The sequence below is a fragment of the Engystomops pustulosus genome, chromosome 9 (assembly GCF_040894005.1).
Source record: "Engystomops pustulosus chromosome 9, aEngPut4.maternal, whole genome shotgun sequence".
NCBI classification, from domain to species: domain Eukaryota; kingdom Metazoa; phylum Chordata; class Amphibia; order Anura; family Leptodactylidae; genus Engystomops; species Engystomops pustulosus.
Genome location: NC_092419.1, coordinates 53,799,446 through 53,821,622, shown reverse-complemented (window position 1 = coordinate 53,821,622; position 22,177 = coordinate 53,799,446). Strand labels below are relative to the sequence as shown.

At 42.7% G+C, this 22,177-nt stretch overlaps 1 protein-coding gene and 1 long non-coding RNA gene across 2 annotated transcripts in view; one reads left to right on the top strand and one right to left on the bottom strand.

Moving 5' to 3' along the window:
* LOC140076625 (uncharacterized) overlaps positions 1–15,053 on the bottom strand; it is a 43,321-nt gene extending 28,268 nt beyond the window's left edge. The window contains exon 1 of the long non-coding RNA XR_011849629.1: positions 14,995–15,053. This is a non-coding gene — a long non-coding RNA (uncharacterized lncRNA). The remainder of the gene's footprint in view (positions 1–14,994) is intronic.
* A 1,760-nt stretch (positions 15,054–16,813) lies between these two features.
* LOC140077839 (ligand of Numb protein X 2-like) overlaps positions 16,814–22,177 on the top strand; it is a 42,162-nt gene continuing 36,798 nt past the window's right edge. The window contains exon 1 of the mRNA XM_072125374.1: positions 16,814–17,003. The gene's annotated coding sequence lies outside the window, so the exon portion shown is untranslated. The remainder of the gene's footprint in view (positions 17,004–22,177) is intronic.

The following is a 22,177-nucleotide window of genomic DNA, read 5'->3' as shown; positions in this document are numbered from 1 at the left end:
TGGGGCTGTAGGGGACTTCTAGGTGGGGCTGTGACAACACTGGGGGGCTGTAGGGGATTTTACTGGGGCTGTAGGGGACTTCTAGGTGGGGCTGTGACAACATTGGGGGGCTGTAGGGGATATTACTGGGGATGTAGAGGACTTCTAGGTGGGGCTGTGACAACACTGGGGGTCTGTAGGGGATATTACTGGGGATGTAGGGGACTTCTAGGTGGGGCTGTGACAACATTGGGGGGCTGTAGGGGATATTACTGGGGCTGTAGGGGACTTCTAGGTGGGGCTGTGACAACATTGGGGGGCTGTAGGGGATATTACTGGGGCTGTAGGGGACTTTTTTTTAGTGTGGCTGTGGGGGACATTGGGGCTGTGACAACATTGGGGGGCTGTGGGGGATTTTGCTGGGGCTGTAGGGGACTTTTCAGTGGGGCTGTGGGGGGCATTAGGGGCTGCGACAACTATTAGGTGAGTTGATTCTTTATGTGGGCACGATTAGGCTCGGCATTATTTAGTTTAGGGTCACATTGAAAGCTTATTAGTGGGGGGCCAAAGTTATTAAGTGTAGATTGCATTCTTACTTGTTAGTTCACGATTAGGGAACATTATTAGGTGGGCTGGCACAATGAGGAGGTGTAATGTAATTTATGGGGCTTTATTATAAAACCAGATTGTATGTATGTGTATATATATGTGTTTATATATGATTTATAGGTAATATAGGTTTTAATATGTTATGTTAGGAAGCATTTATTATTTTTGTATTAACAGTATTTTCAGGAGGACTTTCTGTGTATCTTTATTAGGGTCCCTTTCATATGGTCGTCCATATGCTATCTGTACAAACAGCGGCTAGCATACGGAACGGCCCTGCTGCAGGACTTCTTATGAAGAGGGGAGGAGTGAAGAGCTGTCACCCTTCCAACTCCCCAGTCAAGCAGTCCTGGCCTACGAAAGGGGCCTTACAGTAGAGGTAGCAGAGTGTTAGGGGTAGCAGCAGGATAACACCATTAGGGGACCAAGATGATGGGGACAATAAAGAACATAAGATGTCTGTTTGGTGAACTCCACAGGGAGGACTCGTGGCTGAAGAGGAGACGTGGTGGTGCTGGGCCTAACAGAGAAGATAGAGGACAACTACACTTCACCTCCTGACACCTCCTGATCTGTATGTGTTGTGTATAGGTTGTGTAAAGTCTGATACATATGCATTGGGGCCCGTGCCCCGGATCTTTTTCCACCCTAGCAACGCCCCTGGAGCGTAGCATCAACTGTAACGTACTACATTCTAGATGTCACTAATGTCTGTGTCACTGACTACAAATGTGTAAGGTAGCATCACCGGACGCATGGGGGGGGAGCAAAGGCTTGAATTGAATTGAGTGTATGGAATACTATTTTGTTTGTTTTGTTTTTTTTTTTGGCTAAAAAGAAAATCAAGAAAAGAGTGGTGTTAATAGTGATTTCTGGCAACGTGAACCCTGCCAATGCAAGAAGGATTCTTTCATAACTTCATGACACACTACTATGAAATCCTTGTATCAAGTTAGATACAAGATTGTTTATTGGTGCCACAAATCTACATGTTTTGAGACTGTGCTACTTTTTCATCAGGATACACTCTTTTTGTCTGCTATAATGCACAATAATCCTAGTTATAGGGTGAAATAGAAATATACCTTGATTTCTTGTTTATATTTATATACAGATAGATACAGATAGAAAGGATGTGGAAACTCCTGGTTTGATTATACAAAGGGGTGAGTCTAAATATCAATCTCTTATGAACTGAACTTCCTGTCCTCTATGTGGTGTTGCTAATACAAGTGGTACTGGTTCTATGTTTTGCCAGTACCAATCAATATACAGTGTCCCACCCTGTAATTTTATGCAGTACAGATCTGCTAAGCAACAATAAGCCTAATTATACCTTTTCCTAGACAGAGCTGCTTATTGCTATATGCAGAATTGCCCCTGGGATTGTCATCATTGCCATCGCCTGGCCACTATTTTCTAAGGTATGAGGCAACCCTGGTTCTTTTTTTATATTTTATTTGCTTATTGTTGATAACCACATTTGGCTGGGGAGTCGGACCTTCATGTATTTCGTTCAATGTTATTGAAAAAATTTACCTGCGTGAAAAAAATTCTTTAAATGTAGCTGTAAAGAACCTGAAACCTGTAGCTGTAAGACTGGGTAAGTGGTTGCGAACTCATCCATATGATGTCTATGTGTCTCTGCTGCAAATAAGACCCACTATCAGGAACCTAATTAATGGTCCCTGAGTGACCCTACTAGATGACAAGGAAGACGTCTGACAGCTGGATGGTGGAGCGGTCAGGTAACAGGAATAATGTTCACACTAGTCTGCAGAAAAGTGCCAAGCAAGAACCAAACAAACCTGGGATAGGGGAAGCAGGGGAAAACACAGATACAGACGAATACGCGAGTCAGACAGAACCAAGATGGAGGTACAGAATCATATAGCAATATAATGGTTGGTAAGTGTAGCAAAGGTCAAATACACAAAATAGCAAACTACAGAATAGCAAAAGCACTAAAGCAGAGATAAGACTGAATAACCAGGTGGTCTGATGGGAGTAGGCAGGTATATGAGGCAGATCCAGGAAATGCCTCCAGCAGCAGCCGTCCATCAGTAACCTTTGCAGGACAAGGTTGCACTGCAGAGAGCAGCTGCTCAATAAATCCTAACAAAGGAGAAACCTAAACCACAGTTCACACATAAGAAATACAAACAAATTAACGCCACCTATTCCACCAACTGCGAATAGAGGGGCGTTTTGGCACCGACTTTACAGTAGACATGTTGTCCCTTAGAAACAAAATAGTTATCCTTGGATACGACCACCCCACACTGGCAACAGTGGTCAGGCATTCTCTATTGAGGCCAATCTGACCATCTTGATTCAGCTTTCATTACCATGGAACGGCTGTGGGAGTAGCAGTAGCTCCTGGGCATTTCATATGCAAAAAATATTTGTTTATTTGTGCAAAAAAAATACAAAATATGTTCCTGTATCCAAGGATAGCTGTCCCTTGTTACTAAGGGAACATATGGACACATTTATGAACATCCAGTTGAAAAAATGTATGTATATGGTAGATGAATTAAATCAAATGTCAATGCCTGGATGAGAATAACCCTTTAAGTGTATGTCAGTGGAATGTACACAAGGAAAACACTGTTTCTTTCATCATATGATCTATAATTAAAATTTTTCGAAAGCACACATCAGCAATCAGCATCCATATTTTAGAGTTACTGTGTAATTTGACGTTTCAGTCTCTGTCTTTCAAGCAAAAGGGAATTCAGCAGCAATTTTCAAATTCAAAGTAAGAGTAGATAAAGAAGGAAGAAGACCGATAATATGCAAAAAATGTGAACAAGCAGACACTCTGCTCTGCTCTATATTACTAAGTTTTATTCATGCAATTTTTATTTACTGAGGGTCCTAGGACGCACTTTCGTCGGGAATATTTAACAGGGGATTGTGTCTCACGCGATTGGATTGTGGCACAGCTGGACTGGCTTTCATGTGACAAAAATCGGAGCCTTGCCATGGGACGATTCAACCGATTTGGAATGAGCGTGGGATTTACCTTTCAAATCGTGTTGAAAGATTAAGCACTTACATGCATCAGGAAGAAGAAGGTGAACCCTGTCGGACCTGAATGGGGAAGTGACACTTGCAGGATATCGGGCTCACAATCTTAGTGAATTGCGGCACAGTGCAAGATCGTGCGCACAATATCATGAATGTGTCGGTTCCCCGCTCGGGTCCAAGAGAGTTCACCATCTTTTTAGTGGTGCATCTAAGTTCTTGGGCTTGCGACCCAAATTGAAAGTAAAATCCCACGCTCAGTCTGAATCAGTCGGACTGTCTGACGAAACTCCCCCTAAATTGTGTCACATGGAAGCCAGCACCAAAAAAAAGGGTTGCGTGCAAAACAATTGCAATGCACCCGCTACTTATATATCTGTGCAAGCCATTAGGGCACAATCCGAAAAAAGTGAGTCGCAAAGCGGCACAGAGCCTAAATAAATGTGCCCCAAATTTTAATTTGTAATAAAGTTGTTAGTTAGTTGTACTTTTTTAAAATTTTTGTTGCACCACAAATGGTAAGTATGAAGGTATGCCACGAACTCTGGTATTTGCTTGCTGATCACTAGAGATGGGCGATTTTTGCACCCCCCAGAAAACTACAGGCTTGTGCTGAACCAAGGTGAATAGTTCCAAAAAAGGCAGTACCAGCCCTTCACAAATATGTAGAACAGAAGGTGGGCCAGTCCTTGAACGTATCCGTGCATGGCAGCACGGACGTGTGGAGCTGTAACTGTGGTCAGGGCCAGTACATGTCCTTAACGGCCCACTGGGTGAATGTGCTTCCCGCCCAGCCACACCAACAACTTGAACAGGAGACGCCGCTTTTTCCTCCACGTTGTCAAACTGCTGCTCCTGCGCCAATGTCCTCCTCCTTCACCACCTTAGCCTACGCAAGTCTAAATGCTGCTCCATCATACCACATGTGCAGGGCACAGCGGTGTCACTCAGTTCTACACCTGGTTTGCCTGGGAAAACAAAGTCACACAGGGGAGGAACTGTTCCGCGTCATGCAAGAAGAAATCAATGTGTGGCTTTCTCTGCGACAACTGCAAATCAGAACCATGGTGACAGACAATGGGAGGAACATGGTATTCGCGCTGCACCGAGGACGCGTGGTCCATGCGCCCTGCATGGTGCATGTTTTCAATCTGGTTGTCAACAGGTTCCTAAAGTCTCCTACCCATCTGCAAGACATTCTAAAAATGGCCAGTAAACTGTGCACACACTTCAGACATTCTTACAAAGCCAAGCACACCCTCCTCGAGCAGCAGCAGCAGAACCGCCTCCCCCAACATAGGCTGATATGCGATGTTTCCACCCATTGGAATTCCAGCCTCCATATGTTAGACAGCCAGTATCACCTGTGTAACTTTGATGTCAGGCACTGGCAGCTCATGCGTGACGTCTGCCGTTTGCTCAGGCCCTTTGAAGAGGCCACGTTATTTGTCAGTTGCCAGGACTACGGGATGAATAACATCATTCCACTGCTTCATGTCCTAGAACTGATGCTGCAAAGTCTGTCTGGTCAGGGCACTGGAGGAGTGGCGACTACATGTTATGGCCACATAGAAGACGAGGCAGATGACCCAGAAGCACAGTGTATACAGTGAAGATGGAGGCCGGGAGTCCCTCAGAGTCACTTTGCGCAGATGGCCTCAGCATGCTGCTTTGCCTTACTAGTGACAGCCGAATAGTCAACATCGGCATAGGGAAGACTTTTGGCTCTCCACCCTCTTAAGCCCTCGCTACTGGTCCAAAATGGGTGACTTTTTTCCAGCTGCCGAGAGGGAGGAACAACTGGCGTACTATAGAGAAATACTGAGCAGACAGTTAGCTGCTGCCTATGTGCGCCATTGTCCATCCTCTGTCAGGTCTGACCAGGGGATTCCTGGCAGTCATCGCTCACGTACTACTGCCAAAGCTGCTGTGGGGAGATGGGGGGGGGGGGGTAGGTATAGTAGCAGCTCCATCAGCAGCAGCTTAAGTCTGGAGTCCTTAATGAGCAGCTTCCTTCACCCACCTAGTGAGGAGGGTAGCTGACAGCAGCAGGACATGGAGCAGATCTTGCACCAGCAGGTGGTGGCCTACTCGGACAGCACTCTACAACCCCAGGTAGAGGATCCCCTGAACTACTGGGCAGCCAAACTTATTGCGTGGCCGCAACTTGCAGAGTGTTCGGTGCAGTGGGGGCAATCGTTACCCCAAGTAGAACCCGCTTGTCCACCTGTAATGTCAAGAGACTGACCTTTGTCAAGATGAATCAGGCATGAATCGGCCAGGATATCAACACAGCAATGCCATCAGATTAGCTCAGCCATGACGCCTCTACCAAACATTGAGAAATGAGTCTGGATTCTAATTACCTGCCTCAGCCACTATTCTGATACTGCCACCCACCTAATGTCACACATCTGCTGCCAGTTGCTCCATCTTTACCAGGGTCTTGAATTGTCATTCATCTCCACTTCACATTGTGCCACTTTCTGACCTCCTTTCTACTTGCACCTTCACACTTTGTCATTGTGCCACTATGTGGCCTCATGCTGCTGCTGCTCCTGCTGCCACCTCCAGAATATGTCATTGTGCCACTCTCTGACCTCATGCTGCTGCTGCCACCTCCACACTTTGTCATTATCATAGTATCATAGTATATAAGGCTGGAAGGAGACGCAAGTCCATCAAGTCCAACCTTTAAGAATTAAATAAATGTTTTATCCCCATAACCCGTGATATTTTTTCTCTCCAGAAAGTCATCCAGGCCTCTCTTGAACATGTACATAGAGTCCGCCATAACAACCTCCTGCGGCAGAGAGTTCCACAGTCTCACTGCTCTTACAGTAAAGAACCTTTGTCTATGTTGATGGTAAAATCGCCTCTCCTCTAGGCGTAGAGGATGCCCCCTTGACCTGGTCACAGGCCGAGGTATAAAAAGATCTTTGGAGAGATCCTTGCACTGTCCGTTCAGGTATTTGTACATTGTAATGAGGTCTCCCCTCAGTCGTCTTTTTTCTAAACTGAATAATCCCAAATTTTTAAATCTGTCAGTGTATTCTAGTTCCCCCATTCCCCTAATAATCCTGGTTGCTCTCCTCTGCACCCGTTCCAGCTCTACTATATCCTTTTTATACACTGGTGCCCAAAACTGTACACAATATTCCATGTGTGGTCTGACCAGGGATTTGTATAAGGGCAAAACTATGTCTTTATCATGAGAATCTATTCCTCTCTTGATACATCCCATTATTTTATTTGCTTTAGCAGCAGCCGCCTGGCTCTGGTCACTAAAATTAAGCTTACCATCCACCAATACCCCCAAGTCCTTTTCAGCTTCAGTTTTACTAAGTAATTGACCGTTAAGAACATAATTATACTATTTGTTTCCATGGCCCAAGTGCATAACTTTACATTTATCCACATTAAACCTCATCAACCATTTCTCTGCCCATCCCTTCGAGCTTCCACAAATCCCTCTGAAATGCTAAACTATCGACCTCAGTATTTATTACTTTACACAGCTTAGTATCATCTGCAAATATTGAAACTTGACTGTGTAAACCCACTACAAGGTCATTAATAAAAATATTAAAAAGAAGTGGCCCCAATACTGACCCCTGTGGCACTCCACTGGTAACATCAACCCAATCTGAGAATGTGCCATTAATGACGACCCTCTGTTTTCTATCACTAAGCCAATTACTTACCCAAATACACAGATTTTCTCCTATTCCCAGCAGTCTCATTTTATATACCAACCTTTTATGTGGCACGGTGTCAAATGCTATTGAAAAGTCCAGATATACAACATCTACAGCGTCCCCCAGATTCAGTCTTGAGCTTACCTCCTCGTAGAAACCAATCAGATTAGTCTGACAGGACCGATCTCTCATAAACCCATGCTGACGCTGGGTTATAAGGTTGTTCACAGTGAGATACTCCAGGATAGCATCTCTAATAAACCCCTCAAATATTTTCCCCACCACAGCAGTTAGACTCACAGGTCTGTAGTTTCCAGGATCGCTATTTGATCCTTTTTTGTATATTGGTACCACATTTGCTATGCGCCATTCCTGTAGAACATAACCAGTCCTCAGTGAATCTTCAAATATTAAAAATAACGGTTTGTCTATCACCGTACATAATTCATGCAGAAACCGGGGGTGTATGCCATCTGGCCCAGGTGATTTATCTATCTTAGTGGTTGCGAGGCGGCGCCGTACCTCTTCCTGGGTTAAACTGTTGACATTATAAAAAGAATTAACATTATTCCTCATTGTGTCTTCCACCAGGGGATTTTCCTGGGTAAAGACAGTTGAGAAGGCGACATTCAGTAGATTGGCCCTTTCCTCTTCCTCATTGTGCCACTATGTGGCCTCATGCTGCTGCTTCCACCTCCACCTATCATTATGCCACTCTGTGGCTTACCATGTTGCTGCCACCTAAAAAAATTCATCATTGTGCCACTCCCAGACCTGATGCTGCTGCTGCTGCCACCTTTGCAGTTCTTTTTTGGCAAACACATAATATTTTCAGGGAAATTGTAATGAAGGATGCATGTGGCATCTCTAATCTTCGAATTCAAATTAAAAATTTGAAAATTCTAATTAATTTCAAACGTTGTCATTGTGTCACACTGTGGCCTACCATGTTGCTGCCACCTAAAGAATTTGTCATCGTGTCACTCTCTGACCTAATGCTGCTGCTGCCACCTCCACTCTTTATCACTGTGCCACTCTATGGCCTACCAGGTTGCTGCCACCTCCACACTCTGTCATTGTGACACTCTGTGGCCTCCTGCTTCTGCTGCCACCTCCATAATTTGTCATTGTGCCAGTCTGCAGCCTACTCATGCTGCTGCCAACTGACCGCTTCTCCCTAGAACGGCCTGTCATTTCCATAATGCTGTTTTCACCCTCCACCACTCTATGACGTTGCCACTATATTTGGTTTATCTCTTCATTTCATCTGTCAGAAAGAATGAAAAGCTTCAGGATTGATAGCCAAAAGCAGGAGTGGATACAGAACACAGAGGACATGCAAATATCCAATTTACTGGTCATCTCTGTTTTGGATCAATTCGTGTTTGTTTTTATCTTCAGCAATACTGATGGTTTATTGACCGATTGAAAGCGGACACGGATGGATGAAAAGAAGGACAAAATGAAGGCAATCAGTGACGTCAATTCAAAATTTCTACCGACACCCTCTCCACTCTTTTGGGGGGTTTCTACATGTATCCGCGATTAACAGAACAGGTTCTGTCATAATCTAAGGAATCATCTGATGTCAGTGTAAAAAGAGTGCACTCTTTGATATTATAGTGGGATCTTGGCCCTCAGCTCGGTCCTTTCTAGCTGGCATAGACATTAACTTGTCGGGCTGCGCTCCCGCTTCACTTATTTGGTCAAATTGGCCTCTGTAAGTGCCTCTGTAAGTTCTGTCAGGTGCATGTCATACTAAAACACAGCATTGTTTGAAGACCAAACCACGCTCCCTATGCATATTTAAGCACGGCACAATATTCTACAACACCCTACAGGGTCTCTGCAGTCAGGAAATACCTGTTTTATTTAACGTGATTCAACATGATTCGATTCGGGCCGAATTTAATTTTTTCGAAAAATTCGGCGAACCTGGTTGAGTCGAATTTTGACAAATTCGTCCATCTCTACTGATTACCTATTCATGTCCCCCACCCCCTATGTATAAGGATGACAACAGGACCTGTTTATTCCATCTTAAGATGCATTAATGAAATATATTTGAAAAGCGAGAAGCATGTGTAGGTTTACACCACCCATAAAGGAAAGTAATGGGTTTAACCTGTCTAGCACCCTCTATGCTCATATTGGTGTCACTATTAAATTCAACTAAAACAGTGGATGAGGTAGACATCACCTTCAGTAAGATCCGAATGTATAATCCATGAATCACCTAAATTTATGACTTCCAGTGCTGAATGTCTATTCATCTGTTTACATTTTGACTGTTTCTAGGGCAACAGGTATTATATTATAAATCTGGATGACACAATACAATTGCAGTGGCGCCTCCTAAATATCGCCATTACTACATATTTAATGATGTTAAGGAAAATGGCACAGATCATATTGTCTATAATGCGGTTATAATAGAAGTCAGGATTTTCCTTTACACCTGAGAGTAACGCTGCCTGTCTCTGTATCGTGCAATGCCTTTTTTTCCTACTATTAACAAGCAGATACATGATGAAGGCAGGATAAGATATTACATAATTCTTATGGTATTAAAGGCTATGTTGTATCCATCCTTGTCTCCAATTTCAGTTTGAGCTCCTTGATGTTTTAAGGTACATCTTTTTTGATATAATAAGAAATACTGGGTGAATGGGTAAATAGAAGCTGGGCGAGGGGTGGGGGGTATTGTTAAGGTGAATACAACTTTTTTTTAATGTTTTATACCATTCTAAATCATACAATTTAATTGTTTTGGCTTGAGAATCTCTGTAATACCACTTCTATATCTTCCTTAAAGAAACAAATGGACTGTTGAGTTTCTGCAGTGTTGCGTATATGGTAGAGATGAGGTTCAGACTTAGGCTGCATTCACACACATGTATGGGGGGCGTATATACGGCCGATATACGTCCCCCATATACTTCTATGGGCTCACGGCATGGTACGGTGCAGCACCGTACCGCTCCGTAGCCCGGGAAAAGATAGGACATGTCCTATCTTTTCCCGTATTACGGTGCCGTGGCCTATATATTCCTATGGAGAGGGGCGGTGGTGAGCAGAGCTCACCTCCTCCTCCTCCTCTCCCTGCGCGCTGCGTGTGCCCGCCGTGCTACGGTGCGGCGGGCAATGGCAGTGTGCATGTAGCCTTATGCTAAGTTTACGTCACGTTTTTTGTATATACTCCTCGTATATCAGGAAAGCACCTAATGTATACATAGACATACACAGATGGTGGGATGCTTTTTGTCTTCATCTACTCAGCATACTCTGTATACTCTGGAAAGCACAGAAAAGAAAAATGCTACAAACTACATCTTTACATCCTGCTCCCTTTCGCAGAGCAATGTATATGTTAAGCGGAGGCCATTGGTCTCCCTTGAGCATACCCTCAGGTGGGTCCCCGATGTCGACACTGAGGGAAACACCCTGAACATCGGCAGCAGTCAATCACTGACTGCTGCTGATATGACCTCTTCCTCCATGAAGGGGAGGAGCAGGACAAAGTATCCCATTGTGTGTGCATACAGTACAGAGATTCTGTGCCCTCTGTTGTAAGTACAAGCCTGAAATCTGTCCAATGTATCCTTACAACGGAGGATAAAAATATGTTGTGAACCTCTCTGACTTTCTCTCAATGTAACACTTTCATTCAAGCTGTAGTGATAAATTGCTTTAAATTTCAGTCTTACACATTTAAAGAATGAATAACAATGCACTCTATTCAATTTGGTTGCATTCTGTGCCAATCCAGTAAGGTGTTATGGCATCTTGGCACTGCAGCCATCGTTGTGGACTTTGCACCAGCACAATAATATTGCCACTATCACTGAAAGTTGTCAAACGTGTTCTTATGAGTAATTGCTTTAGTAGGTTTCTTGAGCAAGTTAATATACACTGGAGATCTAAATTAGAGAATAATACACAATTTCGTGAATGGTAGGACATCTACCATCAGGCTGAAGGACTGGATGCAAATGAGCCTGAGGGGCTCCAGGCTCCACTAACACCTATGGAGCCGAGGGCCTCTCAGGCTCATTTTCATACACTCTTTCATCTTGGTGGTAGATGTCCTTTAAGGTCATTGTGTAGTGCAATGTTAATATATTTACAGTTAAAGTTAAATAGCAGTATTTTATTCTAATTGTATAAAAATGATAAATAGATAATTGTTAAAGAAAACTGATCAAAATTTTAGAACACTTTTAGATACAGTACATGCAAGTTATTGGTGTTAATTTTCTATTGGTGTTAATGGGCAGCCTACATTTCCGGTTTGCAATGATTTGTGTAAGGCCAAAGGAGTGACCCTATCAGCCATGGCAAGAGAAGTTGGTTGTTCCATGTCTGCAATTTCTTATAATATAGCATATTTACATCACAAACTCATTCAAGAAAGCAGGTCGCCTTCGAAAAGACAGATGCAAGAAAGGACAGAATCCCCATGGGATATTGTTTCTATACAGATTCTCGATTGGATTCAGGTCTGGACTGTGACCTGGCCATGCTAACTCCTCGATATGTTTATTTGTAAATCTTCCATTGTATATTTTGCTTTATGTTTGGGATCATTGTCTTGTTAGGAGATAAATCTCTGTACCAGTCTCAGGTCTTTTGTAGACTCCAATGGGTATTTTTCCTGAATAGTCCTGTATTTGGCTCCATCCATCTTCTCATCAATTTTAACCAACTTCCCTGTCCCTGCTGAAGAAAAGCCCAAACCATGATGCTGCCACCCCCATGTATGACAGTGGGGATGGTGTGCTCTGGGTGATGACCTGTGTTTCTTTTACGCCAAACATATTGTTTGGCATTGTGGACAAAAGATTTTCGATTTTGGTTTCATCTGACCACCGGTTTGTGGCAAACTGTAAATGAGATGTTTTATGGATATCTTTGAGAATTGGCTTTCTTCTTACCACTCTTCCATAAAGGCCAGATTTGTGCAGTGTATGACTGATTGTTGTCTTATGGACAGACTCTCCCACCTCAGCTGTACAGTCATGGCCATAAGTTTTGAGAATGACACAAATATTATATTTTCACATGATCTGTTGCCCTCTGGTTTTTATGTGCGTTTGTCAGATATTTTTATCACATACAGAAATACAAGTGCAATCATATTATGAGTAACAAAAGCTTTTATTGACAGAATGAGTTAATGCAGCAAGTCAATATTTGCAAAGTTGACCCTTCTTCTTCAGGACCTCTGCAATTCTCCCTGGCGGCTCTCAATCAACTTCTGGACCAAATCCTGACTGATAGCAGTCCATTCTTGCAAAATCAATGCTTGCCTTTGGACCCAAAAATCTCTATTTTTTTGTTCCCTCAGCCATTTAGTTATCACCTTTGCTTTATGGCAAGGTGCTCCATCATGCTGGAAAAGGCATTGTTGATCACCAAACTGCTCTTGGACGGTTGGGAGAAGTTGCTCTTGGAGGACATTCTGGTACCATTCTTTATTCATGGATGTGTTTTTAGGTAAGACTGTGAGAGAGCGATTCCCTTGGCTGAGAAGCAACCCCACACATGAATGGTTGCAGGATGCTTTACAGTTGGCATGAGACAAGACTGATGGTATCGCTCACCTTGTCTTCTCCGAACAAGCTGTTTTCCAGATGTTCCAAACAATCAGAAACGGGATTCATCAGAGAAAATGACTTTACCCCAGTCCTCAGCAGTCCACTCCCTGTACCTTTTGCAGAATATCAGTCCCTTCTTGACACTAGGCCTTGCTCGAAGAGTCTCTGCCTCACAGTGCGTGCAGATGCACTCACACCTGCCTGATGCCATTCCTGAGCAAGCTCTGCACTGCTGGTAACCTAATCCCGAAGCTGAAACACTTTTAAGAGATGGTCCTGGCATTTGCTGGTCCTTCTTGGGTGCCCTGGAGCCTTTTTGGCAACAATGGAACCTCTCTTCTTGAATTCCTTGATGATGCGATAGATTGTTGACTAAGGTGCAATCTTTCTAGCTGCGATACTCTTCCCTGTTAGGCCAGTTTTGTGCAGTGCAATGATGACTTTAGAGATAACCATGGTTAACAGAAGAGAAACACTGATGCCAAGCATCAGCCTCTTATAGGGTCCACTGGTGTGATTCTTACTTAATCATGACAGATTGATCTCCATCCCTGTCCTCATCAACACCCACACCTGTGTTAATGGAGCAATCACTGAAATGATATTAGCTGCTCCTTTTAACGCAGACCTGCAATTAAGTTGAAATGTGTTTTGGGGGAAAAGGTTCATTTTCCAGGCAAATATTGACTTTGCAATTAATTGCTGTTAAGCTGATCACTTTTTATAACATTCTGGAGTACATGCAAATTGCCATTGTAAAACCTGATGCAGTAGGATTTGTAAACATTAACATTTGTATCATTCTCAAAACTTTTGGCCATGACTGTAGATCGCTGCAGTTCATCATGAGCCGCTTGGCTGCTTCTCTGACCAGTCTTCTCTTTGTTTGATCTGGGTCCAACGGTAGGTGCTCTCCTTATGGAGAGATTGACAATTAAGGCCACCTTAACCCCTTCCCGTCGCAGCCCTTTTTCATTTTTGCGTTTTCATTTTTCACTCCCCACATTAAAAAATCTGTAACTTTTTTATTTTTCCATGTACAGAGCTGTGTGACGGCTTATTTTCTGCGTAACAAATTACACTTCAAAATGGTGGTATTTAATATTCCATGCCATGTACTGGGAAGCGGGAAAAAAATTCCAAATGCAGTGAAATTGGTAAAAAAAAACGCATTTGTGCCGTATTCTTGTGGGCTTGGATTTTACGGATTTCACTGTGCACCCCAAATGACATGTCTACTTTATTCTTTGGGTCGGTACGATTCCGCGGATACCAAATTTGTATAGGTTTTATAATGTTTTCATACATTTAAAAAAATTAAAACCTCCTGTACAAAATTTTTTGGGGGGGATTTTGCCATCTTCTGGCGCTAATAACTTTTTCATACTTTGGTGTATGGAGCTGTGGGTGGTGCCGTTTTTTTGCGGATTTTGATGACGTTTGCAATGTTATCATTTTTAGGACTGTACGACCTTTTGATCACTTTTTATAGAATGTACCGGGACCCGACATGTGACGTACTATTATGTCACATGTCGGGAAGGGGTTAAGGGGGTGTGGAGACTTAAAGCCATAGATGATCCACTAGGGAATTCTGGGAAGTATGCAAATACGTTTTCCAAGGTGTTAAATGGAAAACAATGCCTCCTTTTGCCACCTTGAAAGGCAGCCCACTTAACACCATGTATGACCTACAAGAAGTCTAAAAACATGATGTGGGATTAAGCCAATCAAGTATATCTATTCCAGAAGGAACAGGCTCCCAACTGTACAGAGACTTGATTAAAACCAGGTGGATTATAAGTATCAGCGTCGGTCATTTAGGAAAACATTAGATCATTCAGAGATCCTCACTGAACTTCTAGAGTGAGTTTGCTGCACTGAAAGTATAGGGGCCGATTAATATTGCGCGCCTCACTTTTCAGTTTATAATTTTTCACAAAAACTTAAAATATCCAATAAATTTCATTCCACAATTGTCTCTCACTTGTTGATTATTCACCAAAAAATACAACTTTATATATTTATGCTTGAAGCCTGACACATGACCGCGGTATGTCTGCGGGGAACATGCTGCTTACCGGGTGATCTGATCCTCTTCGGGGCAGCCTGAGGTCTAGACAATTGTAAAAGTTGGTTCCTAAGGTGAGAGAGATTCAATGGAGGAGCAATTAGACAGAGCATACTCTCACCTGTGCTCACAAATACATACAAAAAAGGGAAAAGTCAAATGCTTCACTCCTCATTGGAAAGATACAGTTCCGTCCTGTTATAAGTCTCTCTCACCACTCCACCATAGTCAGGAATAGAAAACCCTTAGCAATCCATCAATGATAGTCCTCCCCACACAACCTCTGTGTCAAAAACCATTCATGAATCCTACAGGGAAAAGGATGTACACCTTCATGCAGATAACCCATAGGTATAAAATGTTTTTTTAATGGTAAACTAGTTTAAAACTGAGCATATGAGTTTTAAAGTCTATAAAAACATCAAGACACCTCGCCGACTTCAGGTTTCGCCTCTTGAGGCTTCTTCCGGGCCCAGAGGTCTGCCAAGTGCCCATGGCTGCCCGATGAATGCAGCAGTCAAACCCCTTCTGGGTCTGATTGTAAACTCTCTTTTTAAAGTTAAAAAAAAAAAAAAGTTTAAAACATTAAGATAAAAAATAAATACATAAAATATGAGCCCCTAAAATAACAAATTCTTATACCAACACTTAATAAAGTATAAAAACCACATACAAAAAAACACCCACATATTTGGCATTGTTGCGTCCTTAACAATCTGTATAATAAAACAGTATCGTTATTGGACCCACACGGTGAAAGCTGTAAGAAAAACGTTTAGAAAAAAGATACTTTATATTAATACCCTTAAAAAATTATAACATGATAAAAAAAAAAAGTTACGTGCTCCAAAATACGACCGCTAAAAAGAACAAAAAAACCCTTAACCAGATTTGCCTTTCGAATAAAAAAAGCCTCTGAAATGGTGGTGATGCTAAAATTAACAGTATTTTCTCCAAATTAGTTTTAATTTAGTAAAATTGGGAAAAAAAAAATATATATATATATATCTCTTAACACTGTACTAATTTTCCGATGCACCCCCAACCCCAAACCCCCCGCAGGTCCTCTTCTTGCTTTGGGGGCTCTGGGTCTGTCTTCGGGTCCCCTAGTTCCTCTTCGGTGTGTCTGGCTCATTTTAGGGTTCCTCCGGTTCCTCTTCAGGTCCCTACGCGATGGCAGTGGCGCACACAAGAAGGTCAGCAATCATCTGACATCATTGTGTGTGGTGGGTGCAACCCAAAGAGGAGTCGGAGGAATCCGAAGAGGAGCCGGAGGAACCCGAAGACTAGCTAGAAGAGAACCTCCGGGGCGACGGAAAGGCGTTTTATAACGGACTGCTTAGGGTGATGGCACACGTTCAGTTTTTCAGATGCAGTTTTTGAAGCCAAAAGCAGGTGTGGATCATAATGGGTGAGACAAATAATAGAAAGGTGCTGCTCCTTCTCCTACTTTTACTTCATTCCTGGTTTGGGCATCAAAAACTGCATCTGAAAATCTGAACGTGTGACATCACCCTAAAAAACGAGCCAAAAATGCGTTCAAAACGCCACGTGTCCAATTACCCTTAGATACATTTCCAGAGGTAATTGAGGTCTTGTGTAGATGTGTTATATACAGCATATTCATACTAATACATAATAAGGCTCTTTCTGTAATCTATGTGCTAGGTATGAACTGTGTCTGAGACAAGAAGAGGAACAGTGGCTCATAACATCCAACCAGAATCTACCTACAATTACCTACTGTTGTGTGAAATATGAAATGAGTGCGGTGATTGGCTACTCTGCACAGGTGTATGTATTGTACAGCGCACAGGTACAGTCCATAGACTACACATGAGGTAGTGAGTGGGGAGGACGCCATTGCTGTGTCAGTGCAGCTCCGTGTATCCAGCATAGCTGAGGCTTCTCCTGTGTCAGGTTACTGCCCCCTCCCTCCTTCCCTCAGTGTGAGTCACTTCCCCCTCCACCCAGGTGAGACTCACGGAACTTTCCCGGCTGCAGCAGATGTCGCACCAGGTGAGCTCTCTATTATATGTGGCGGCCCCGGCTGTGAGGGGCAATGCTGTGACACCCACTACTGGGGGCATAGCGGGAGGTCTACCCCACAGCACACAGGAAGCGGAGGCACTACAGTCTAGGTGTGGTCATGGGGCCCTGCCATGCTGTGACCTGTAGTCCCCCTGCATAGCTGCACTTCTATATGTGTGTGATTAATCTATACTTATTACCTGCCATAATGGGGTTATCACCGCACCCACACATATGGTCTGATAGGTGTATGAGGACAGGTTCCCCCAGTACTGTGCAAACAGTGATCTTTCTATTTCCTAACATAAGACTGGGACGTGTACAGACAACAATTTAGAAACCCAACACAAACCCAGCGGGTTTATATGCAACATGTGAAAAGTACATGCCCCTCTCTTTTTAGTTTAGTTGCATTTAAAAATGTGTAAACGCAGCGGAAGCTTCTCCCAATCGCAGATGCTTTTAGACCTAAGTGCTTGCAATGTGTTTGACTACTTCCCAAACGCAAACATTTAGGTCTAAAGGCATCCGTGATCGAGAGAGGCTCCTCCCCTTACGGCACTTGAATTGCGTTTCAGTCATTATGAGTCTTTAGGCCGGTTACGCAGGAGCAAAGCTCATGCCACGTCCCACAGTTACTAAGGACGTGTGTGCTTACATTGCGTTTTGAAATGCAATGCAACAGAGTGAGGAAATTTGCATAATTACATTGTGTTATTTACAGTAATGTTGATGCATGTGCTAACAATGCGTTAACAAAATGGACTTGTTAACACAACATTCATGTTGTGTTATGTAAATGCAAATGTTAACAGCAATTTAACCCCTTCCCTTTCTGCGTCCGATATATCGGATGCTGAGTGCAGTGACTTAGGGCTCAGCATCCGATATATCGGACGCAGAGCCGATGCCGGTTCAGCTCAAGATCTGAGCCGAACCGCCATCGGGACACACTGGGTGCCGGTTGTAACATGTAGCCGGCACCCCAGTGTAACACTCGCGATCAGAGTGGGCTCCGATCGGGGGTGCTTAACCCGTTAAATGCCGCTGTCAGCGCCACCATGGCATCTATCATGCCTCTAGGGGATCTTTCCCCCACGATCGGCCCCCCAAACCGATCTGGACCCCAGTGTTGCCTGAAAGAACTGCCGGTAAGATGGCGTCTATGATGTCATGTTACTGGCACAGTGCCAGCCTATGCATGTGCATAGGCTGACACTGCTAATACCCTGCAATACATAAGTATTGCAGAGTATTATCATGAACAAGCAATCAGATGATTGCTTGTTCATGTCCCATGCTGGAAAAAGTGAAAAAGTAAAAAAAATAAGTTATTCAATAAAAAATAAGTAATAAATCAATAAAAATGCACAAAAGCCCCAAAACATATAAAGAGACATATAACGCAAAAAAAAGTCTAAATCATAACACAAACCCCACATATATAGTATCACCGCGTCCGTAACAACCCGTAGAATAACAGTAAATAACTATTAAACCCACACGATAACGCCGTAAAATATATAAAACTGCAAATAAATTATCCAGACATTTAAAAAATTATGAAAATGTAAAATAGGCAAATGGGAAATGTTGTTCAGCAACTTATTTAGGCGGTAAATCTATCTGCCTGAAAACTCAATGATTTTGAATTTCGAAAATGGCAAATTTTTCAAAACATTCACAATTTTTTCTTGTTTTTTTGTAAATAAATGCAAAATTTATCAGCCAAAATTTACCACTAAAATGAAGTACAACATGTGGGGAAAAAACTTTCTCAGAATCGCATAGATAAGTGACAGAGTTCAAAAGTTATAACCATATAAAGCGACGCAAGTCAGAATCCAAAAAATCGGGCTGAGCCTTAAGCTACAAAATGGCTGCATCCTTTAGGGGTTAATTAGGCAAATCTCCACCCCATAGCTGTTGTATTGCGTTTCAATGCCGTATGTGAACCCAGCCTCAGGTACATTTGCCAAAAATAATAAGTTGTTTTTAAAAGCTTCTGGCTGTATGGTTTCCAAGGCTCAAAAAGCTCAATATCTTTTTGCATGTTAAAAGAAGAAGAAATTGAAGTAGAAAAATACTGTGAGCATCAATTTATAGAAAGACAAGAGGAAAAAAAAGCAACAGTGAACAGTTAGGCTGCATTCACGATTTGCGTTTACATTGCATTTTGAAACCCATTGCAACAGCTGAGGAGAGATGATTTGCCTAATTGCATTACTGTTAACATTTGTATTTACAAATGCATGCATTAAAGTTGAGTTAATGAAACATGTAAACATACCATTAACAATTGTGTTTACATTGCGTTTTGTTAACACAAACGTTAATAGTAATGTAATTACTGCTCACCCCCTCCTCCTCTCTTATGCGTAGATTTTTGCACAGAATTCATAGGAAGAGAGCAGTTATGTGCAAAGAGCTTACATTGTACCTGTACCAAGTCTGGGTATATTGCTGCAGATTTTAATGTCCGTTTATGTGCTGGAGCTTTCTGCTACGTGTTCACAGTAACTTTATACTTGTACTGGCACATTTTTATAATTTCTGGTGTGTGGTCCTTTTACAATGAAGCAAATGAAGTCATACTAATTTTAAAATTGTCTTAAAACAGTCTATATATAAATCTTATTAATTGTGTCAATTATAATAGACTTCTGTCGTAAGTGATTGATAAGTGTGCCCCGACTGTGAGATCTATCATGCTATGAGTTGTTTATGTTGGCATTTGTCTATTTCTGTAGAACTAAGTTTATTGTGACTCTTAGAAGTGTGCACATCCAGTAAATCTGACATGTGGCCTGTGATTTTATTTTTATACCTGTTCTTGTTGTGCAACACTTGCCTGAAACTCTTATGAAGGTCACGTGTTTCCCGCCTGGCACACCCAGTACTCTAGCACTTTTCTAAAAGCAAAGGTGATGAGACATCATTGAGACGTACCCTCTGTATACCAGGGTCTGTTTCTAGGGTCTGCTGAGAATTGTATTTCTGAATAGCCACATAATGTGGAACGCTGTGAGATCGGACTGAAAGGCCCACACGTATGGTAGGTGTATTATGGTTTCATATAACTCAGATTTTGGTTTTGTAGATTAATAAATATCTTTGGGAGTAAAAGCTGTAGGAAAGCTGGATATTGGAATTTGTGGGAGAATGTTAGATTTAGTAAAAAGCCTGGACGAGTGCCCAAATTACAACCAAACCCACTTATTTAATTGCAAAGTGCCAATATGGCAGCTTTTAATTGTATCTGTGTCTTAAGGACACCAATACAGTTGAACAAAATAGGACAAATTCCGATTATCATTGTAGCTTCCTTCCAGGGGCCCCTGAACAGGAAGAATTTTGGGGTCCAGAGCAGGAGCTCTTGCAGGAAGAGCAGGAGCTCCAATAATAACCCAGCCTTGTCTGCACCTCTTGCTCCTCCACTAGTCCCAGGCAGCTAAGGATCTGTAGCTTTAAAATAGCACTGATCACAGTGCATCCTGGGTGGCTAGGGACAGCAGGAGGAGGTGCTGGGGTGATGGTCTGGGTGTCCCCACTGAGTGCTTTGAGTGCCATAGGTTCGCCACCACTGCTCTATTAGAAGTCTAATTTACTGGTCTGTAAGGGGGTGGTTTAGTGACCCAAAAAAGTATGTTACTAAGTAGACAATATGCAGCAAGATGATTTTAACCTGTTGCTTACAAGCTAGTTTGGTCTGACAACTGTGCTACATACGTTTGCGGAGCTTACCATACCTAACCTAGAATCGCTGAACTAATATGCTGAGTACAGTAAACGTGTGAAGGACCGATATCCAGGCAGATGTCGATCCCCATGTAAGCCTATGGCGTTCAACCGCAGTATGGTGAGCACTATGGGTGTCGCCACACTATACCGCCCACAGGAAAAAGATAGAGCTTGCTATATCTTTTCCCGTGTTTACGGCCGGTAACAATGCCTTGATATGAAGAGAGGAGGGGTGAGCAACCCAGCTGAGCCAACCGGAGTAGGGGAGGGGATTTTCCTTATCCAATGACATGGTTGTGATGGGTCATAAACCCCACATTTTCTGCCTGTAAATAATGTACGTGGTGCTTGTTACTGATCACCTGCATTTCATTTGAAACGCAAATCCGCATTTACGCATTTGAGTCCTGATTATTGTGTTTGTCATATATGAAGCACAGTCCAAGGATTTTCTTTTCCATGTAATGACTCCACATGAAAAGCACTTGGCAGCAATTCCTATAAATGTAGTGTTCTTTTATCTCCGTCAACCTAATGCTGACAGATTTAGAGCTGGCACTTAGCAATTATTGGATTATTTGCAGTGTTTACACCTCTGCGACAAGTTTTGCAGCAAGTGCACAGTACGCAGCGTAGGCTTACACTATAAGAGGAATATATATACATTTGTACAGATTGGCGTGTAAGCTATTGCCAGGGCGTAGTGCATGGAACTATTTTTAATTTGTCTTCCTTCCAATAATGTGTTTTTGGTGTGTCCTTCAAACCCTTCATTTCCAGAGAAAAACAAACTGTTCCAACTTGCAGGTACCGTGCAGGTATTCATGGATTTGTATCACACACGTCGTAAATCCGTCATCTTATCCTGGAGATTGTCTGTCTGAGATTCTCTCTCTTTTTTTTCTTCTTCTTCCAAGAACAACTGACTAATATAATAAAGCTTACATCGTAATTAATTGGTCATAATTAAACTTGCTGCATTTTTGGCTTCAGCCAGACAATGCAGCAAATGAACATGGCCTCATCTGTTTAGAAATTAATGGAGCTTAGGTGCAAAACCACACACTGCCCATGGTCAGATGTGATGCTGTTTCTGAAAGAAAGCAGCAACCATGTTTCTCAAAACATCGGACAGCCCCTTTAATTCACCTCTCAGTTTTTGAAGCAGTATCCCCTTTTTTAATGGCTGCAGGAACCCCCCTACATTCGGTTTTTTTTCTACGGTTGAAAACCTAGGGTACATTCACGCGCGGTTTTTTACAAACGTCCTACACGACACAGGCGTCGGGGATCGGCTCCTTTGATCTGTATACATACTTTCATACTACACTCTTGCTCAGCCCTGTTTGACTTTGTCTATCTAGTAGCATTTCTGCTGATATATGCTAGGGCAGTGGCGGCGAACCTATGGCACGGGTGCC